The 21593-nt window shown below is 39.5% G+C and overlaps 1 long non-coding RNA gene across 1 annotated transcript; it reads left to right on the forward strand.

Moving 5' to 3' along the window:
- Positions 1–10210: 10210 nt before the first annotated feature.
- LOC123872327 lies at positions 10211–20991 on the forward strand. Its single transcript, XR_006797461.1, has 2 exons — positions 10211–10253; positions 20942–20991. It is a non-coding gene; the product is annotated as an uncharacterized LOC123872327 (long non-coding RNA).
- Positions 20992–21593: the final 602 nt, after the last annotated feature.

Below are 21593 nucleotides of genomic sequence, written 5' to 3' on the forward strand. Positions count from 1 at the left end.
CGACCTCACTGGTGTTTTTTTCTCCGCAAAACTGTCTTATTTACGCTAATTAAGTGAAGTATAAGTTCGTGACTAGTTCGGTGGGAGAGCTGGCAATATCGAACAGAATCGTGACGGGCGTTTCTCCTCTTGTTCTGTCAGTCATCGGATCATATTTAGCTTCGCATTCTTGTAAGATGCGAATAATGGGTTGCTTTGAGCTTTTTGCGCGGTAAAAGCAATAACGTTATTATGTCAGCGCGAGAGTTAACCACAAGACGATGTCGATCACTCCACATATATCATTAATGGACTGTGTATCGACACTTGATATTATTTGCGAAGTTCTGACTCGCAACCACTTAGGTGGGTCGGCAGTCGGCACCTACTTAACATTGAATTTAAAGTTTTTTGTTAAGTATATAATATTAAAGTTGCACTAATGATCTCACGAGTCACGTGTACACGTGTAACACGCTTATGTGACATTGACGATGCAATTTAAATGTTAAGTGCATGTGTATACTAGCGACCGCCCGCGACTTCACTTGACGAAAACATAAATCGTCTCTATACAGTAAACCAAAAAACTTAACAGGGCTCTCTCCGTCACTCGTTTCCACTCGTTTCATACAATCGTAGTTCCAATTTCATTTGAATATTAAGCAACCAAAGTCCATGAAATTTTGCAGACATATTCTAGAAACTAGTATCTGTGTCTGTGGTGTTTTAGATTTTTCTAAAAATATGTAGTTTTAAAATTACAGGGGCTCAAAGATTTGTATGTAAATTTTAAAGACCGCGTAACTTTGAAACGGAATATTTTAACAGAAATCTGGAAAACCGCAGACATAGATATTAGTTTCTAGAATATGTCTGCAAAATTTCATGGACTTTGGTTGCTTAATATTCAAATGAAATTGGAACTACGATTGTATGAAACGAGTGACGGAGAGAGCCCTCTTAATATGCTATAATCCACTCAAACCTACAGGTTTGAGTGGAGTGGAGTGAGTTGCATCTTACAAGATGCAACTGCAGCATGCGATACACGCTCCCCGCTCCCCCACTGCTAAACATGCAAAAAAGCCAGCCACCAAGAAAGTCTCAGCGGATTATATCTTATGTATCTTGTACCTATATGATGGTCTTCTGCAAAGTAACACTTGCTTCTATACAACATTTAAGAATTACGAAAAGGGAATTTCTGTACACAGTTTTTTAGGTTCAAAGGTTGATGAGTCAGTTAGTGAGTGAGTCAGGACTTTTCTTTTTATATGACGCATCGATGGGTAGATGTTATTTAGTATCGTATCATCATCATGATCAACCCATTGCCGGCTCACTACTGAAAACTTTCTGAGTCCTCTCAGAATACGAAGTAGGTACTTAGGTATAGATTAGACAAATTGTTTGGCTTGGACTTTCAATTTTCGCACAAGAAAAGTTTTATGAAGTTTAGTTAACTAATTCAGGTTTTTATACTCAGCAGATTTGTTTAGTAATCTCCAAAGAATTGTAAAATTAAATTACAAATAATAATACTTCGAAAAATCGTTCAGTCAGCTTGCAGCAAGCATATTGCCATAATGGGAACATAGGCCTGTACGGGGCAATATGTGACTTATGGGCGGCGGTACTTGTTCTTTATTACAGTTATTATACGCCCGAGGCCCACACGAATTATAGAATAACGTACAGCAACTCCGAGAAACGAATACCTTTTATACACGCCATTTCACGTTAAGCACAGCGTTAAAATGATTGCTACAAGTTATACAGTATGTATGAAGGCAAGGTATCTTTTCAATCTTCTGTTGCTGACTAAACTCAACTGATCATCTACCAGTAAACACTGATTGTTATCAGTACACGCAAGTCGCAACGTACCTACTAACTTGTACTACTAACATTAACGACCTAGGCATGTAGAAGCGTTTGTTGTAAGTATAACAATTATTATGTTTTTCTAAGCCCAAAGTGGCTCAATAGTACCAGGTAGTGTGGTTATTAATAATAATAGTTTCAGATAGGTACTTATATCTTTGTCAACGCCAGAAAATGGTTACCTACTATAAAAAAATTCAAAATAAAAATAAAAACCGCCTGCAATAACCAGAAGCACTAAAAAGTAAAAAACAATTTTTAGTGGCCCCACTGTAGGTATACTGTTTACTACAGCTATTAGACCGATCGCAAGCAATTTACCATTCTATATCCATTGAGATGTTCTGTTCTATATCTCCGAAGACCTATTCATCAGATCTTCACCAAACTAAAATTGAAGCCATTTTAGTATGTCCTTGTCCTACCAAATAAAATAAAATATATCAAAATCGGTTCATATTTGGTCGAATAGAGACCCTACTCCTTTTTTGAAGTCGGTTAAAAAGTGAAATCTGTTCTACACGTAGGTAGATTGTTAAATAACTCGTAACGGATCTAATAATATTATTCTACGGGGAGAATGTGCTACGACCTGTGGCTACGACGAATGATTGGAGTAGACAATTTTGACTTTGGTGTTTGGAGAGTTTGCAGTTCGTTCTCGATTTTCCTGAAGATTGCCTAGGCAAATCGCGACGTGCCGGCATTTCGGTTTTGGACTATAACGGCCAGCAGGATACATTTATAAAACTTTTATAGCATTATGAAATAAGCAATCATTTTTTACACTACAAGCCCTGTGCCCTAAGGGTAAACAGCATCCATTGTAAGCTTCATTTATGTTCCAATTACTTTCATAGTAAATATTACATCGTATTTTTGCTAATGTCAGATATAATGTATAATGATTTCTCTACACGATACCAATAAAAATCAAAATAAAGTTAATCAGAAAATATTCATGTGAAAAAACGCATCCCGCACCATTATCTGGTAATACCTTACCACCTTACTTACCACCTTAGTACCTATCAAACTTTTTACAGCACACCCCGACACTCCCCCGATACTCGAACTGATTTAATTACCTATAACTACTACCGGAACACTGGTTGTCCGCATATGATATTTATATCTGGATAACGGAAGGGCTGAGATCTGAGCCTGAGAAAACCAATCGAGAGGACAACGACAAGGGCATGCGCTATAGTAAGCAACATCAGTGCTTGTTGCTCGCGTGATAACAAGAAGAGAACAGAGTGGTGCTAACAGCTAGGGCGATAATGCCATGCCAGTCCTAGCAGCTAGCGCGGTAATGCCATGCCAGTCCTAGCAGCTAGCGTGATAATGCCATGCCAGTCCTAGCAGCTAGCGGATAATGCCATGCCAGTGCTAGCAGCTAGCGTGATAATGCCATGCTAGTAGCCGTGCCATTACGTTATGTGTAACTATAAATTGAGAAAACATAAAAATTGTGATCTGCCTCGAGCGAATAATATAATCATCGTGGCACGAGTTCTGACGTTTTGAAAACTTTATATCAGGTGGTATCATGGTGGTGATGTAATGATGAAATCCGTGTAGAAGATTATAGTCTGTACTATACAGTACAGAGAGTAGGTAGAGAAGCATTAGCATAAAATACAGGCTACTCATGATTAACATGCAAAGCCTGTAATCCAATACGCTCATTGCAGTATTTGTCGGCGCATAACGCGAAGCGGTGAAAGACAAACGTGACAGGCGGCGTGACGGCGCGCAAGCGCGGACGTCACATGCATCCGACACGCCTATCTGCGCGAGCCTCGCCTCGCGGGCTCATTCATTTACATTAACATTTAGTTTAAACAGAACAAAAAACCGATCATGTGCGAGTTGCACTCGCACATATGGTTTCCGTACAAGATTAATGAAATCTTTGGCGGCCATTTTGTATAGAATCATATTATTACATTCAATAGAAAACTACAATAGGAAATTTCAACTCTCTCCCTATTACAGAGCATGAGATACAGCCCGCTGAAAGACAGACGGACGGACGGACAACGGAGAATTTGTAATAGGGTTCCGTTTGCACCCTACGGGTACGGTACCCTAAAAATATTTTTTGGCAGCTGAAGTGACTGTTGTGCGCGATGTTCCGCAGTGAAACAAGCAAGGATTTAAAGTTTCCACCCTCGCCTCTTTGATATAAATCGCTCGCGTAGATCCTAAAATAGTACCTAGTTACTTAGTACTTAAAGATGTCGTGGCTGATAAAAGTGAAACACATCAAATGTACAGAAAGTCATTACTAGTAGCTAAGTTTGATTGCAAACAACTATAATAATCATCCCAGGGTGCTTTTATTTCTACTGAATGGCCGCGTGACCAAACAGTCCTCACGCACAGCCCTACCTCACGTACGATTATCTCAATATTTTTGACCAATTTACAAAGAGCTCTCGCTTAAAGAAGGCAAAGGTTCACCGCACACGGCGTTTAGACGCTTGAGTGGTTTCGCTTTTAACTCGTTTTTGTGTACACTTCGCCCACGAGGGAATGCGGCTGCCGTCTTTAAAGTTTTGAAACGGAATTATTTACTGCTGGTGATTAGGTCCGAAAATACTTTACCCTTCTAATTGTTAACAAATTAATATAATTCCTTCTCATATTTCTTCAATTCACAGTTGGAGATGTAAAAGCGGTCATAGCCTAGTGGTTCAGACGTCAGCCTCCTGTTTGGGGGGTTGGGGGTTCGATACCGGATGCGCGTCTCTTCTTGCGGCGTTAAAATATCTTTGTTGTAATTTACTTTAACGTAGAAGGAAAACAAGGTGAGGAAACCTGCATGCGTGAGAGTTTTCCATAATGTTCTCAAAGGTAGCCAATCCGCACTTGGTCAGCGTGGTAGGCTATGGTCAAACCCGTCGTGTAGTGAGCCAGCGTTGGATTGATGATGATGATGACTAAATGACTTCATTTTTAATGATGCATTTTTTCAAAATGGATATATCAATTGTTGAATTTGTAAAATAATTATGCAATGGTAGCAATTCATTACGTAAACTCAAACTAGAGCTACGAGGGTTCCAAACGCACTCTGGTCTACACGCACGCACCTTGACACACCGTAAGAAGAAACCCACAACAAGCTCAGCTTCCCTTCCATTACTCAGATAACTACTTAGCATAGGTACCTACCCCATCTAGCTGCAGTAAGAACTGCTATAGACATAATGTACCTACTCATAGATTGAAATCTATAGAGCGCACTTTGACTTTGCTTAGACTTAAGTTCAGTTAAAACGAGACAGATTTACGCCACTGGTATAACGCTGTCTCGTTTTAACAGTGACTTAAGGCTAAGCAAAGTGCGGTCTATAGATCTCAACTATAGAGTCTCAACTTCGCAAGTAGGTAAACACACTTTCAAACAGCTAATTAATTATTTAAATGCCCGATTTGTTTAAAATGTCGGACAGAATAAAGTCTAAAGATCTCCTGACTTCATTTTGTCGGAGTCTTTGTTTTATTGCGAAGGTATCCAGTTCGGTTTGGGGTAATTTATGCCGGGTCGTGTGCGTCTCGCCTACCGCGACGCGTGAGGCAGACGAGTCGTGAGTCGGGACACGTTCCCTTAGCCAGTAATACCTGCCTTATTATCAATTGGCAGCATTATTTACACCATTTCACTCATGTTAATCATAAACTACGTATGGAGTGGAAACGTGGATCAATAGTATACCTAGTTGGCCTCGTCTACAAATTAAAAATCGCTCATCGCGCTATGGAGCGAGGTATGTTAGATATCACTTTCAGGGATAAAATCCGGCAAGAGGAATTACGCAGAAGAACAAAAGCGACTGACATAGCTCAAAGGATCAGCAAGCTAAAGTGGCAAAGGTCATGTCTGTCGCAGAACCGAGCGACGGCTGATGGGGCAGACGTGTTCTGGAGTGGAGACCACGTACGGGTAAGCGTAGTGTAGAACGACCTCCAGCCATTTGGACCGAAATATAATATTTTATAATAAAATTCCACAATCAATTTTAGACTTGCCTTTACACAAGTTTAAAAAATCTATTAAAGCTATGCTCCTGAAAAAAGCTTATTATACAATCGAAGATTATGTAAATGACAAAAAAGCTTGGATTTGATTCGCTCCAGCAATACACGGCGCTGCAATTGCTTGTATACAGGATGGCATATTATTGTAAATTGTACATTTGAAGAGCAATCGCCGAGTTTCTTGCTGGTTCTTCTCGGTAGGAACAGCATTCCGAACCAGTGGTAGATTATTTTGACGATTCAAAAGCACTTGTAAAAGTTTAATTGAATAAAAATAATTTGAATTTGAATTTTGAATTTGATGTCCTGAAGAAGGTGGCGGGGAACGGGTGGATGAGGAAGGTGGAGGACCGTGTTTGGCGGCGCGCTCTTGAATAGGCCTAAATCCAGCAGTGGACTATATATGATGGATTGGATTGGAATCATTATTACTTAGTCTTACTACTAACTTACATAATTTTGCAATGTATGTATCTAGGTATGTGCCAGTTTTGGTCACATTCAAAGCAAGAGTTCAGCATCTAAATGTGCGATTTTTCATGTTTTAAGAATTAAGTGCATGCATTCCGAGTCACGAGCCTGTTGCGTGTTGTCTAATGTGTGCGCTAATCCCAACGGCGCGGTATCGTCCCACGATTGGAAGCGGCGCGCGACCGCAACGACCTCGACTGAGTACACCAGCAGGAGATATGCGTTCAATAAATATTTAGGTATATTTTTTGTACTATTTGAATTACAACTTTTTTTTTAGCCTTTCTGTCATCAGATGAAGCCTTTAATTGCGGTAAATGGTCTCGTTAGATTTTTTTTTGCCCTGAGACTCTATGGCCTCCACGGCAAACGAAACAAAAATGTAACTCTCGATGAAAGAGGCGTAGGTACTCGTAAGTGTACTTACCTACTTGGGCCGCTTACCGGATTCCGGCTTTTTTTTATTAGATACGAAATTAGAAGTTTTGAGTTTGTCTATCCAAACTTTGCCATTGCCTTGCTCTCTCGAAGTACCTAGTCGCTTTCGAATTTCGAATGTTTTTGAAAACAGTTTCTCTAATAGAGGTACAGAAAGCATAGATTCGTTTGTGATTGGTTGGCCATTTAAAATGATTAACGTCCCCTGAGATTTTTGTCTTTGTATGGGATTACGTAAATCGCCTTATATTAACTTCTCTCCGTGGATAGAGTTTAGTACGTCATAACTCATATTAAGACTCGTGTCATAAGTCACTAGTCGCTCGAGAATTTTAAATAATCGAGTATCACCGTGGGCTGTGCGCGCGCTGGGCGCGGGCGGCGCGTGGCTGGGAACCGGCGGCGCGCGCGCGTTCTCACGGCCGGCCTGACCTGCCCCCGCGCCGCGCTCCCCGCCGCCTCCGCGCGCGTTGCTCTCACCTCCACCAGGGCTGCGAATGTCTAGATTAGCGCTTATTTTCGATGAACAGTTAGCACTTGATCAGAGTCAAGGAATATACCTACTACTCTCCAACAGAATGAACTAAAGTGAGCTCTCTGTTTTTTTTTTTAAAATGAATATTAGCCATGTTAAATGACTAATATTCCCCTTTCCTCTCCAACTAAGCGTCAGGCTTGTGCTAGGAGTAGGTACGACAATAGTGCAACGGGCGGGGTTTGAACCGTCGACCTTTCGGTTTTCAGTCCACTCCTTAACCGGTTGAGCTATTGAGGCTCAAAATTAGTTTGATCCTTAATAGTTCGTTCACACAGGCTACGTAAGCGTAGTCGTAGCGCGTACCATTGCGATGTAATGTATGGACTGAATGTTGTAACGTATGAAACATGGCACACCGTTAAAATAAATGCAATTTGGCAGCCCTAGCGTAACTTCTAAACAACCGCGTCAGTGATTTATAGAGTCGCTGAATTCCGCCTCAATTAGCGGTGGATTAGTCGAATGCAGATTATACCTGCGTTATTAGAAAGCCTGACTGCCTCTAGACATGCTATTGAAGTAAGAATGAAAATTGTTTAAGTACCTACGAGTATGTACCTACCAAGTTCCTTCCTATTCTTCTCCCCACTGTTGAATAACATCAGGTATTTGAAGAAACATTTATCTCGTCATAATATACTTTCATCATAATAACGTTACGTATTATCATCATCATCAGCCGGTGGATGTCCACTGTTGGACATAGGCCTAGGTACCCTGATGAGCGCCAGCACAGCTAACGAATACCTTTTATTATGCTCTCAAGTTACAGGAACTTGTAAACGAAAAAGTTATTCTTTAAATTCCAATTTTAGGCTCTCCTGTAATAATTAACGTAGGTATAGCAGAAACGAAATACATCTACTTACCTACCTGGCCTAGCTTTTGGATTTGTACGTATGTGGAGAATAATATGTTGCCATCTTCACAGATGTTATATCTAGTTAGTATCTAGTGTTTTATAACTACTTAGTTTATGCCCGCGACTTCGTCCGCGTGGACTACACACAAACCCCAATTTTACCACGTTAGGGATGGAACTTTCAAAAATCCTTTCTTAGCAGATGTCTACGTCATAATAGCTATCTGCATGCCCAGCCCGATCAGTCCTGTAGTTTGAGCTGGGCGTTGATAGATCAGTCAGTCAGCTCTTCCTTTGATATAATATACCTACAGATGATAGCTATATGAGTCCGCTGCAAAACTTGATCGGTAAACTTGATCGTGTTTGACTAGCGTTATGTCAATCAAAAACTACGTTCAACTTAACTAATTGTACCTATCTACTTATCTATCTAACTAGGTAACATCTTCAGAGTTTAAACAGTAAGTTTGTATATACTTACCTGCCTACTTACTTAGATATTATTATTGTACTCGTACGTTGGTACAGTCAGCAACAAAGCTAAGTTTGCACGCCAGTACAAAGACAAACGACTATGGACGGATGCAAACTCAGCTTTGTTGCTGACTGTACCTACTAGCGGCATGGAACATAACCTACGCCGACACAGTGAGATGCAATCTGTGTGCTTTACGAGGCAAGCCGCCCGTACCCCAGCCTCTTGCGATTATAACATAAAACTCCCACGGAATGCGCATATCTGAACGTTTCAGTAATTTTATGCCGATTCCATTACACATGCTTATCTAAAACTTACGGCACGAACACACACATCGAATTTCATTACATACTTTATGGTGGGAGGCTTCGGCCGTGGCTATAGTTACCACCCTACCGGCAAAGCCGTACCGCCAAGCGATGCAGCGTTCCAGTGCGATGCCGTGTAGACACCAGTGGTAGAAACCAAAGCGGTATGGTTTTAATGAAAACTGCCATAGCCCGCTTCAATCTTAGACTGCATTATCACTTACCAGTAGGTGAGATTGCAGTCAAGGGCTAATTTGTATGTATAAGAATAAAAAAAAGACACAACTACCTACGTATAGTTCTTATTTCTATGTATAATAGTACTGTACAATGTATATATAGCTGTGTATTATTCTACTAACACAGAATCCGGATTCTTGTTTGAATTAGCTAAATCCCCTCAACGATCTCGAAAAACTCAGTAAGCAGCCACTAATTAAGAATTCGAGAACATTATTCTATTTTATCTTAACTGACTTCTGTACCTACCTATTATTTGCATAAAACTTCTCAAAGTTACGCGATGATCCGCTTTTCCGGCACTTTTTTCACTTGTATCACGGCTTCGTTTTTAGTTTCTATATTGTAATAAGCTAGGTATCTAAAGAAAAATAGAATTTAAGTACTTACCTACCTACTATGACATTTTACTATGAAACGTTCATCCTAATTGGATCTACTTACTATATCTACTATACTATATTATTACTTTTTTATTACTATACTATACTATTACTACTTATACTTACTATACTTTGTATTAAATTATACCTTCAATATTATTACTTAGGTAACGTGTTTGCTCAGGCCCTTACGTTCACTTTCGCCCTTTTATCGCACATCGCTTGAAGGGGGCTGTTTTACGATCTATCCGAGAAGAACTTTATTTCCAAGCTTAAATATTTTTCAAGTCGAAAAAAGGATTTATATTTTAAAGCATGCATAATCTGTGGGATTTATTTGCGCTGGCATTTACGATGCAACCTTTACAACTTTATTTGCTCGTACTGTTTGTTGACGATCGTGTGTTGATTGTGAAACTACGAGTTTGTTCATACATAGTAACATATGTACATAGTATTTCCATTAAGAACAATTGAATAATCTGAATAAACCTGCAGGAGAAATAACTTTTGAAAAAAGGTTAAGTAGAATTTCTATGCGCTGGCGCTGGGCTTTATACAAAGGAGAAGTGTCTATAAAAACCGGTCAAGTGCGAGTCGGACTCGCACACGAAGGGTTCCGTACCATCGTACAAGATATACGAGTACCTAACGAACTCTGCAAGTTAAAAACCCCACCCCCATACCTCAGTAGTATCTACCACATAGTTATTCTTGACAGACACGACAGACGGACAGACGGATAGACGGTCAGACAACAAAGTGATCCTATAAGGGTTCCATTTTTCCTTTTGAGGTACGGAACCTTAAAAATAGGTACCTATAATAGAATTACCATAGATAGACAAACCTATGCAATCCCCTAAGATTAATTATTATGTTTGAAAGTACGGCGATACCTTAGTTAGTAATCGCATTATCTGCTTTGCATATCCCATGATCCCGCCAGGCTCGTGCGCGGACGCAAAAGATAAACAAAACAACAACGCCTCAAATTAAGCGAGATAACTCCGCAAAAACACGCTACCTGCGACTGCCTTCCCTTCGGCCTTCACTGTGAGGACATTGTGTGCATCTAACGAAAATGATGGACTCACCGACAGAGACAGAACTACGACGATTACCCACGAAAAAGAGGAAGGGCATAATAAATCCTTCACAAACACTGACCTCTACTAATACCTACAAGTTTGCTGGACCTGTGATTGCCGATCTGCGCCTCAAATTAGGCGAGATAACCTATTTTTGAAGCAACTTGATTCTCGCCACTTTGGCGCTATTAGAAGCAGGGAGTGTCATGATGATGAGCGTACTCGTAACTAAATGAATGGACGGATATCTTTTATCGTATACCACGAAAAATTGTGCGGAGAGAACACATATAAATGCAAATCATAAATGTTAGTGATGAGACACTATATTGTCAACATAGTGTCAACAATATCATGACTCTAGGACAAGGGGAAGTACCCTATAGGTTTCTTGACAGACAGACAGACAACAAAGTGATTCTATAAGGGTTCCGTTTTTCCTTTTGAGGTACGGAACCCTAAAAATAGCAAAAAAGCACATTACTGACATTTTGTATGGCACACCTCTTCTAGTGTACTTGTTTATTATGTCCATTTCAGTGTCCTCAAACTTAAAATAAGGGTTATGTCAAAAGCGGTCGGTAGCCGAAACAAGTTATTCAAATTCGGTGGCCGCCAGGAGACGCTACGCCTACGTGTGTCGGGACTCGGGAACGAGTCCCGAAGCGACTGGAGACCGTCTTTTTTCAAAAAAAATCAGTATCATTATTATACCGCTGAATTGAAATTAAAATGCCTGCACATATCATGCGAATCTCATACAATACGATATCGTGCTAATGTATGCGTGTGACCAATAAAGCAATCATCGGGATGGTCTGACCAATTACGGCCTCAGCGGCTTATTGGTTGGGCTCGAATTTTTATATTTAATTGATAATAACTCGCGAGCTTGCGTCGCGTCGCAACTCGCAACCTGGTGGCTCACAGCGTTTATGCAAAAGAGATGCTAATTCAATTTGCGCTTCGAGATAACTTCAACTGTGCAACTACTCAGATTGCGAAAGGCATTCGCGTTCGATAAATAACATAATATTTTGAACTGCTATGAAAACGCAGGGCGCCTACCGTATTAATTGTAAGTCAATTGCTTCGATTTGTTGCACTATAATGACTTTTCAAAGAGTTGATCAAATCAATTAATCATACCTAAACACCTCGTAGCTTTCGCCTCCACTGGCATAAGCTATCGTGCCTTCAAGTCATGTAGGTAAGTTGCATGAGGAGTACATCCGTCAGGATGACCACATTGGATGCACGTTCATTTCTAGTTCCCGGAGCCTCTTAATATGCGCTTAGGATGGCCACCAACGGGGTTTACTAGAAACCCCACATGGCCCGATCTCTCTCCAAAGATATCATGATTTCTATAGAAGGTTTTCCGATAGTAAAAGCACATAGCCTTCCCCGGGATATAAGCTCTCGCTGCAAGCAAATTTCGTCAAAATCGGATGGACCATGAAAACCTAGTAGAAAGAAACACGTATAACTTTATCTATAATACATATGTATTACATATTACATAGTATGGACTTGGGTAGTTCCGAAATAAGGTCACCTCGGTCCATTTTGAAGCAGGTAGGTTATGCCTAAGGCAATTTTATTATGATGGTGTTCTCGGGCCTCAGATGAATGACTGCCAGCGTGGCAAGCCGTGCATTTAAATGAGCTACTACAAAAACTCTGAAACCCACAAGCAACAACAGAAAATTTTCGTACTTCGTCGTACTTTAGTCACCTACTTATAACCATACTTCTGTAGAGAACTTATTGAAGTCGTCATAATTAAATAGAAACCACTGAAATGGACATAAAGAAGTACGCTGGAAGAAGTGTGCTATGCAAAATGATAATAATTATTTTTTCTTTACAATTGAACTTTTTAGAAGGTAGAGTCAAGAAGATAGTGCTGCCTTGTAGCAAGTACCTATTCTATGACTCAAGTAGCTAAATTACAAGCGGATGTACCTATCTATTGCAGCAAAGGTCTAAGGTAGGTTTAGGGCGCATTTAGGTAGGGGTGGAGGGGAGAGAAATGCCGTCAATCAAGTATAAGAAATAGGCACGACAGCGGCATTTGTATGGAATCTTATTCAAGATGATGATAGCACTGAGCAGTGAGCACCCATCTTGTTTCTTTATTTTACTTGTACTAAGTTGGGTTCACGTTGTTTCATTTTTCCGTAGTCGGGTTATAGTTTTTTCAACTTTTTTTTAAAATCTGCCATGGAGTGCTTGTATTCTCGAACGGCATGTAGAGCTTCTAGGTATGACTCTATGCTTTACGCTTTTTGTATCGGAAAAATACTTATATCAAAGCTTTTATTTATCGATGTAGAAAAAGCCTCCCCATGTTAGCTAAATAATGATACTTGTATTTTAACACGATGAAACTCGCAATTTACCCTTGGCTATCGATGTTATTTAAAGCGATCGGCCAAGTAAGAGGTGAAAAAAATAACTGCCTGGAGAGAATTTTCGAAAATCGATTAAGGTAGACATGATTGAGGAGCTACGTTTTTGTACCAGTACGGGGTCTCTGTAACACTTTAACTTAAAATGTTAGCATACGACGCCATAAAGCAATCGACTGATGAATAATTACATTAGCCCTGGTCCCTCCCATTGTACGCCATAACACCATAATTATTCCCATTCATATGGACTGTCATCTGACGTATAACATGCGTACATATTTTAGTAGTACAATGGAGTACGGCGTCAACGTACCGTAAAATTAATGCTGCGAATTATTCTGTATTAAATGTATGATTAATTGCCAGTTTTGGTCTGATAACAATAAATTGGAATCGATTCGTTTGCTTCTTTTATCAATGAGACGAGTTCCATGCGTGTTTCAAAGCCAGCATGTATATTCGTACCTATTTAAATATACGAGATACCTACCTATCTACCACCTACGAAGATAATAATAAGAGGTATTACATACATCGGTGGGTAAAACTAAGAAGGTGTGAGGTACTATTACGTACCTAGGTACGCACCTACGCACCTAGGCACTTGGGGAGATATTAAGAAATTACTTAAGGTTTCCTACACCGTAAAAATAAAGAAACACATCACAAATCATTAATTTGGTAGAAGATACCATTGGTAATATTAATTTAATCGAATAAATTAAGTCTGTTATATTACATAGTGCCTACTTGCTACCTATCATTTATTAATATGACGACTTTATTGGAGTACATAAATTGGAATTTTTGCAAAGATATTTATGACCCTCGTACGTTTTCAGTGCGTTTTAATTACGAAATCAATAATCGAATTGCGAATGCAATTAAATTGATTGTACCTCGATACGCGCGGCGGTATCGGAACACTTGCATCGCGACTTTCAATTTTAATTATAATTAATTCTATTAGGTTTTAACGAGTTTCTTACGAGTAAGATTTCATGTTAATAATCGCGATGCGAGAGTATAAGTACCTACCTACCTTTTTATATGAATTGGAGAAGTTCAGAAAAATAAATAGGCATCTTCCTACCTATATTGCAAAGCTTTTTAAGCTCTAAGGCGCAATGCACACCAGCAGAGTGGAATGGAGCCTTGGTGTGCATTGTGTGAAAGTTTTTCTTGGTAACAACTCAAACTAACCTTCATTTACGTTGGATTATATAGGTGGGGGAAAAGGAGGTGGTCTGTGGGGAAAAGCAAGAGTAATAGTCTCCTAGGAAAAATGTAAAGACTTGCTGCTGAGCTCCTTGATCGCTCAAGGCCTGCTCTTCGCAGTAGAATATCAGAAGTGGCACATTCTGTCCAACATAAAATAATTAATTAAATTAATTTTATTTTAAAATCATTAAGTATGTGTTTTGTTTCCAGTCAATTTACCAACATAATATTACTACTGAACTAAAACACTGCTCTACTCAACAACGTAGTAGGTAAGTACATTATAAATCACTGGTTCTACTCCGTCTGTATATACGCTGGCACTAAGGCAACATTTTATTAAATTAGTTTCAAACTAAAAACGAAACCATAAAACACCAAGTTTGTTACGGTCAATTAAACGAATGTTTAATACGTTGTAAGTTTTATAATTTGTAGAGCAGTAAAAGTGCGACGGGCGTTCGTTTATGTTTGTTTATAATTGCATGTAAAATGAAGTACCCAATAATTATTTCCTTAGCACACGTTCGAGGCTGATAACACATTTTATTCCTCATTTTCATACAAAGTAACTGTTTCGCGACTATTAAATTGCAGTTGTCGCATGACAAAAAGGCTGCCGTTGGTCGCTTGCCTCTCGGTCATTAAAAACGCATCAGCATCCGATAAATAATTTTATTAAATGTCGATTCACACCTTTGCTTCGGGCCGAGCGTGCCTAATGGAGTGGACCTTGGACATGTTTTACGACTGGTTAGTTTGTCGTTGTTATTGTTAGAATTTCGAAGTTTAGAAAATAAAAAACTCGCCGCCAGCTAAGCGGTAGGTAGGTGTCTTTTTATGGTCGGCCATTTGAGATGTGCCGCTTTGATTATTATTTATTTTTCGACCCAAGCGAACCGAAGTTACGGAGATTTTTTTTATATTGTGACTTCTTAGTGACAGCACATATAGACGGATTGGTGGACGTAGTAGAGCCAGTCCTTTTGATATCTAACAATTCAAACTCATCCTCTTAGATTAAGGATTGGTCTCCACTGTTAACCTAAGCTCATCATGTTTATTGACATACGTTTCAAATTGATATGCCTACTAAACCCAAAATATGGAGAACCATAGATCGGTTCTATGTCATTTTACCTAAACTAAACGTAAAATCATTAGTAAGCAACGGTTAATTTGAGTTGTTATCAAGAAAGATGAATGTTTGTGTATGTGTGACCTGAATGTCACAAAGAAGAGCGTCGCTTTTTCGTGTAATTCTTCTCAGTTTAAATAAAGACATAAATTACTCATTTCTGTTTGTTCTTTCTTATAATTTTCTTCATTTCTGCTTTGTACTATATACTTCGCTCTTATCCAAAAAAAAAAAGAGTTACCTACGTATTTATTGAATATAATATTATTTAAGTTACCTCGGTTCCATTCTCCCGGTGTGCGTTGCGCCTTAGTAGATATCTAATGATTAAAAAATATTATTTTGATTTTCATAACCTTAGGTACCTAGTAAGTAAGTAGAATACATATACTTAGTTCTACATATAGTTGTAGGTACGTTTCTGTGTAGATTTATGGTCACGATCCATAATTTCAATTTGATTGAAAATTCGTGACGAGCAATCATCAGGAACGCAGTCTTTATTAAAAAATTAGTCATAAGTATTTTACAAACGATGTGTTTATTATAAACAAAAGAAAGAGAAAATTCTTCAATAATCTTCAAACTGCACTTAAATGATCAGCGAATCACAAAAACAAACAATCGGTGGATGATCTCCCACGAAAAACTCCTCCAAGGCAAGTAAGTGGCATCAACGTTAAATATTTAACAAACGCTTAGTGCTGTAATGCTGGGTCTACACAAAGACACATTGAGCTGTCGGCGTAAATCTCTGAGCCGTCAAGGTTCTCACACGGTGGTCCCAGCTCCCATCCTGCCTCGTGCCTGCCCACGGCTGCCTCGCAGTAAAGACTTGGACAGATGTGTCGCGCGACGGATTTATGTGTGGTGAACGCCCTTAAAGGTGCTCACACTGCGTATTGTGCGAGAGGGAGGGCGCACAATGACTCGTTTTTGTTTTTAACCCCCGACCCAAAAAGAGGGGTGTTATAAGTTTCACATGTGTATCTGTGTATCTGTCTGTGTCATCGTAGCTCCTAAACTAATGAACCGATTTTAATTTAGTTTTTATTTGTTTGAAAGGTGGCTTGATCGAGAGTGTTCTTAGCTATAATTCAAGAAAATCGGTTCAGCCGTTTGAAAGTTCTTCAGTTCTTTTCTAGTTACTGTAACCTTCACTTGTCGGGGGTGTTATTTTTTAATTTACACATGTAATTCGAAGCTTTCAACGCACGTTTCGCAATGTGCAAGCCTTGTTAGCGCACCAAACGGATTTACAGCACGGCGACTGGTGGCACTTGGTGACGAGTAGAGTCACAGCAGACAAACTAACTAACCCTCGTTACTAATTAATGCATGAAACTAAGGAACTAACTAAGGCATGAAGTAGATAAGTGAAGTTATAAAATTAGTTAGTTGTCGCGTCGGGGAACCGCAAAAGCAAAGTATGCTCAGCGATTAAATAGTACTTTTTAAAGGGTTTTGTGTCAGGGGTTTTTAATTTTTAAATAATTCTAGGAGCCGCATTTGACACGTTGCTTTCCCGTCGCGGGTTCTGTTTGTCCACGCCTTATGTACACGTCAACGATGTATGAGGTTTGAAATAAGACAACTTGGGCAGATAACAATCTGGTTTGAACAAGCGTTTCCTGATCACCGTAATGAGGGGTTGAAAAGTTCGGTAATTACAAGTTACAACGCAATGGTTTTCGTTATTATAAAAAACTGCTTTCTCGCGTCTTTTTTATCCATTAAGTACATTTTAGTTTGAAAAAGAACATAATATATTCTTTTTAGGTCAGATAGGCCGTAGGTATAGATAAGTTTGTTAGGTAGATTAGAGGTAGGTTAGATTTTCAGAGCTTATCATTTGCTTTGACAGTGAAAGAAAACAACGCAACGTAAGGAACCCGGCACGCCTGAGAGTTCTCCACAAATGTTTAAACTTGTTCAATCTGCCAATCCGCACTTGGCCAGCGTGATGGACTATGGCTAAATCTAATTCATACTCAGAGGAGACTCGTGCTTTGCAGTGAGCCGGCGATGGGTTGACTTGATCATGATGAGGTACCTAGGAATATAAATCAAACTAATATTATAAAGGCGAAAGTTTGTGAGTAAGTGTGTGTGTGTGTATGTTTGTTACTCCTTCACGCTAAAACCACTGGACGGATTTGGCTGAAATTCGGAACAGAGATAGATAATATCCTGGACCAGCACATAAGGCTACTTTTATCCCGGAAAACCAAAGAGTTCCCAAGGGATTTCGAAAAACCTAAATCCACGCAGACGAAGTCGGGGGCGTCAGCTAGTAGGTAATATATTGGAACAACCAACATGTAGGTACCTACCCGTGAGTGAGACCTAGTCCTAGTATTAAACAACACACCGAGTGGTCTCTGAAACAACATCTCAATAATTATTAAGCTCGGCCATAACTCTTAACATGCCAATTCAGAACTCATTCGGTTGAATAGCCAGTAATTAAAGTAGTAATTACAGTTCAAAATTACGATATTAAACGCAATGAGTGTTTGTAACGTTCAGACATAGACGTCGAATAATTAAATGGTAATAAACTAAAAATAATAGCAAATTGACTATTGAGCATCTTCATTAGATGCTTGTACCTATAGTACGCGACAGGTTGAGATGGCACTTGAGGTATGAGGCGGGGGGACAACCCGCCCACCCGCAATCACCCGGCACCCGCGCTCACCAGCAGCGGGTTAGCGCTGATAGATAAGTAAAATTAACAAGTGTAAATTAAAAATTTATATCACCCCCGACAAGTGAAGGTTACAAGTTATAACTAGAAAAGAGCTGATAACTTTCAAACGGTTGAACCGATTTTCTTGGATTATGGCTATACGATGCCACAGACAGATACACACGTCAAACTTATAACACCCCTCTTTTTGGGTCGGGGGTTAAAAACGTTGGTGAAAAACATTTCGGTCAAAAGTCTAATTCCAGAAGACATCTTAGACTGCATCATCTAGACCATACGAGGTGAGGTTGCAGTCAAGGGTTAACTTATACCTATCTGAATAAAATAAAGTAAAACATAGAAATAGAAGAAACCACCCTCCTAATTTCAAAAGGAGCGAGTGGTTTATTGCGAGAAAAGTCTCAGACAAAGGCCTTTTTACAGTAAATGGCCGAGGGGAAAGTGGACAATCTATGATACGGTAGAAGTAGAAAATCTATGATGCGGTCAGCGTCGGCGTAGATTGCGATACGGTCAGTGGTGCGCGGGCGCTAAGACAGATTCGATTTGTACGTTTTATGTAGCGCTAACAATTTGTTGTGAGAAGGCCCGTGGTATGGCCCAGGTTTACCTACTGTTAATCGTAGATTAATTTTTAAACAATGCATCTGTGTGTTTTGCAAAAACAGCAGTCATTGTCATTACAATAACCAAAGACACTTGATATTACAGTAGAGCCCCGGTAATCCGGCCCCTGTCTAATCCGGCCCCTCCGGTAATCCGACATGTCTATTGTTTTTGAATTTACTTTTGACATACATAATGAAGTATGATTTGTACTTCAGAGTATGTATATTGTATAACATATAGAATCTTATCATTGGATCTGTAATTTGTCGGAATTCAAGGTACTCTTTTATAGTAGACAGTAGGTACTTTATAATCGGACATATTCAATAGCTCAAAACTGCCCTGCAAAACGTTTGTCGGATTACCGGGGGTCCACTGTATATACCTAAGTATGATAATATATTGATTAAGTATACATAATTATTTATTATTATCATTATCACACAATATTAAATATCTTTGGTCGTCTTAGTTATCTTTGGTAAATGAATTCTGTATATCTACACATCAAAATACTTAGCTTGTTTGCATTACTTATTAATTACACACAAGCGTACGAATTTGACTTTACTTTCTAAAATACAATAAATGGATGAACTCCTATTGACTATCTGTAATCTGTTGTATATTATAATATCTTTGGACTGAAGGTTAACTAACAGTTAACAGATAACAGTGTGACCGGGCGTGGTAACAGGACACAATCTATCAGTGGCATCGATTCAATTAGCAGTAGAACAATGGAAACGCCGCGGCGGGAAACGGTCTCGCGTAGAGCGTTCGACCGTGCCATGGGCATAGCATCCAACCAATTAGAAACAAAAGCCTTTTTTATTACCAGCATAATATTATCTGCTACAGAAATTGCTACTACACACATTAGATGAAACTACTAAATCGTTTTCAGAGATTTTTAAAAATTTAAGAAAATTAAATTTTAACACCTGATGTGCCTAGCAGTTCTTATTGTTACACTATCACACTCACGCTTCTCGTAAGCTGCACCCAAGTTCCACGCACGCACCACACACGTTACACACACGCGCCACGCACGGAACACACACGCTAAACGCATGTTTAGTACGTGACATGGCAAGATGGTAATCGGGGTATGAAGCGGGGCCCCGCACTGGGTTAGCGCGGGGGCTGTGCGGGTGTGCGGGGCGTGCCCACCCCGATTGCTGTCTCGACATGTCGCGTAGTATTTATACACGCTTCATCCACGCTTCTCACACGCCAGTCGCACGTACCACACACACTCCACACGCGCTCCACACATGTACCACATAAGGTCCACACACCCTCCATACACGCTCCTCTCACGCCCCATGCACCAACCACACACGCTCCACACACGCTCTACATACGGACCATAAATCCACATTAATTTGTTTGATGTAGGCAGGATGTACGTAATTTACAAATATATTATGTTTGGCTTCCTCCTCAATTAAGTAAGTTCCACATTATATTTGTGTCGTTTACTTAATTATTTCGAGTTTTCGGCTTTCCTCGTCTGTTGTAGGTAGTTTATATTATTATGTATCACGTCATGTCTTTGGATAAAATAAGAAAAGTAAAGCTCACATACTTACATAGGATAATTTATATTAAATTCCGTAAAGTCAAGATTATCTACACTTGTATAAACCCGACAGCGGCCTTTGGCGGGTCCAGTTATTAATGATTAGGTTTCGAATGGCCATATATTATTGAGAGCTGAAATAAATTGAGATATCTGATTGGGCATTGATTAAGAATGACGCAGTTTGATTAATTATAGGCTAATAATTTCGTTGCAATTATAGTGCACAAAGATCACTTGCAAATTGCAATTAATTTCGTGTCACACTATCTCCATCAGCTCCAGCACAATTAGTGCGACATGACACATCCTTCCAGCTTCCGTTTTCGCCTTCAAAAGACGAGTGAATAGATGCACCTTTCAGACAGGCGCGCTCCACCAGGCTACATCATCTTCTACTTTTAGTGCGATTGCACTCAAGCGTATGCCTATATTGCTGTTAAAAAACTAACTAATAAAAGCCATAAAGCAAAATAAGAAGATAGAAAAAAAAATCGGTCAAACGTGAGTCGGAGTCTCGCATACGAAAGGTTCCATACCATTGTACAACAAATACCATTTAATTTTTTTTCAATTTTAATGACGGCCATTTTGAAATTTTTACTAGGTATTTGTTGTTACAGCTCCAATGGAAATATACAATCCGTGAAAATTTCAATTCTCTACCTGTTACGGTTCACGAGATACAACCCGCTGACAGACAGAGAGACGGACGGACGGACGGTTAGCAGAGGATAAGTAGGTAATAGTATACTAGGGTCCCAGTGGCACCCTGTTGTCTCACCTCGTCCGCGACGAGGAAGCGACAGACTATTGTTATATCTATATCACAATATATGCGGTTCCACATAATATTTAAGACCAATGTACTTGTATATTAGACCATATTCTAGCAAATAAACACTTCTAATTCTAATTCTTATTCTTAGCTATTGAATAATTTCTTCACTGATATGACATGAATAAAACGGCGGAAGTGGTGTGCCATATAAAACATGACATTATTTATGCCGATTCGAAGCGCCCCACGGGCAATTACTGTCCTGTCAAACTAGCACACTCGCTCATAGCCCAGCGACAGAACTATGCCAATTAGGTACACACTCGCTTCTCATTGCTCGCTTACTTATTTCTAGTTTATAGATCAACTGGTTTCTCGCCAAACGTCGGCGGTCGGACAAC

This window comes from Maniola jurtina, chromosome 15, assembly GCF_905333055.1.
Source record: "Maniola jurtina chromosome 15, ilManJurt1.1, whole genome shotgun sequence".
Classification (NCBI taxonomy): Eukaryota; Metazoa; Arthropoda; class Insecta; order Lepidoptera; family Nymphalidae; genus Maniola; species Maniola jurtina.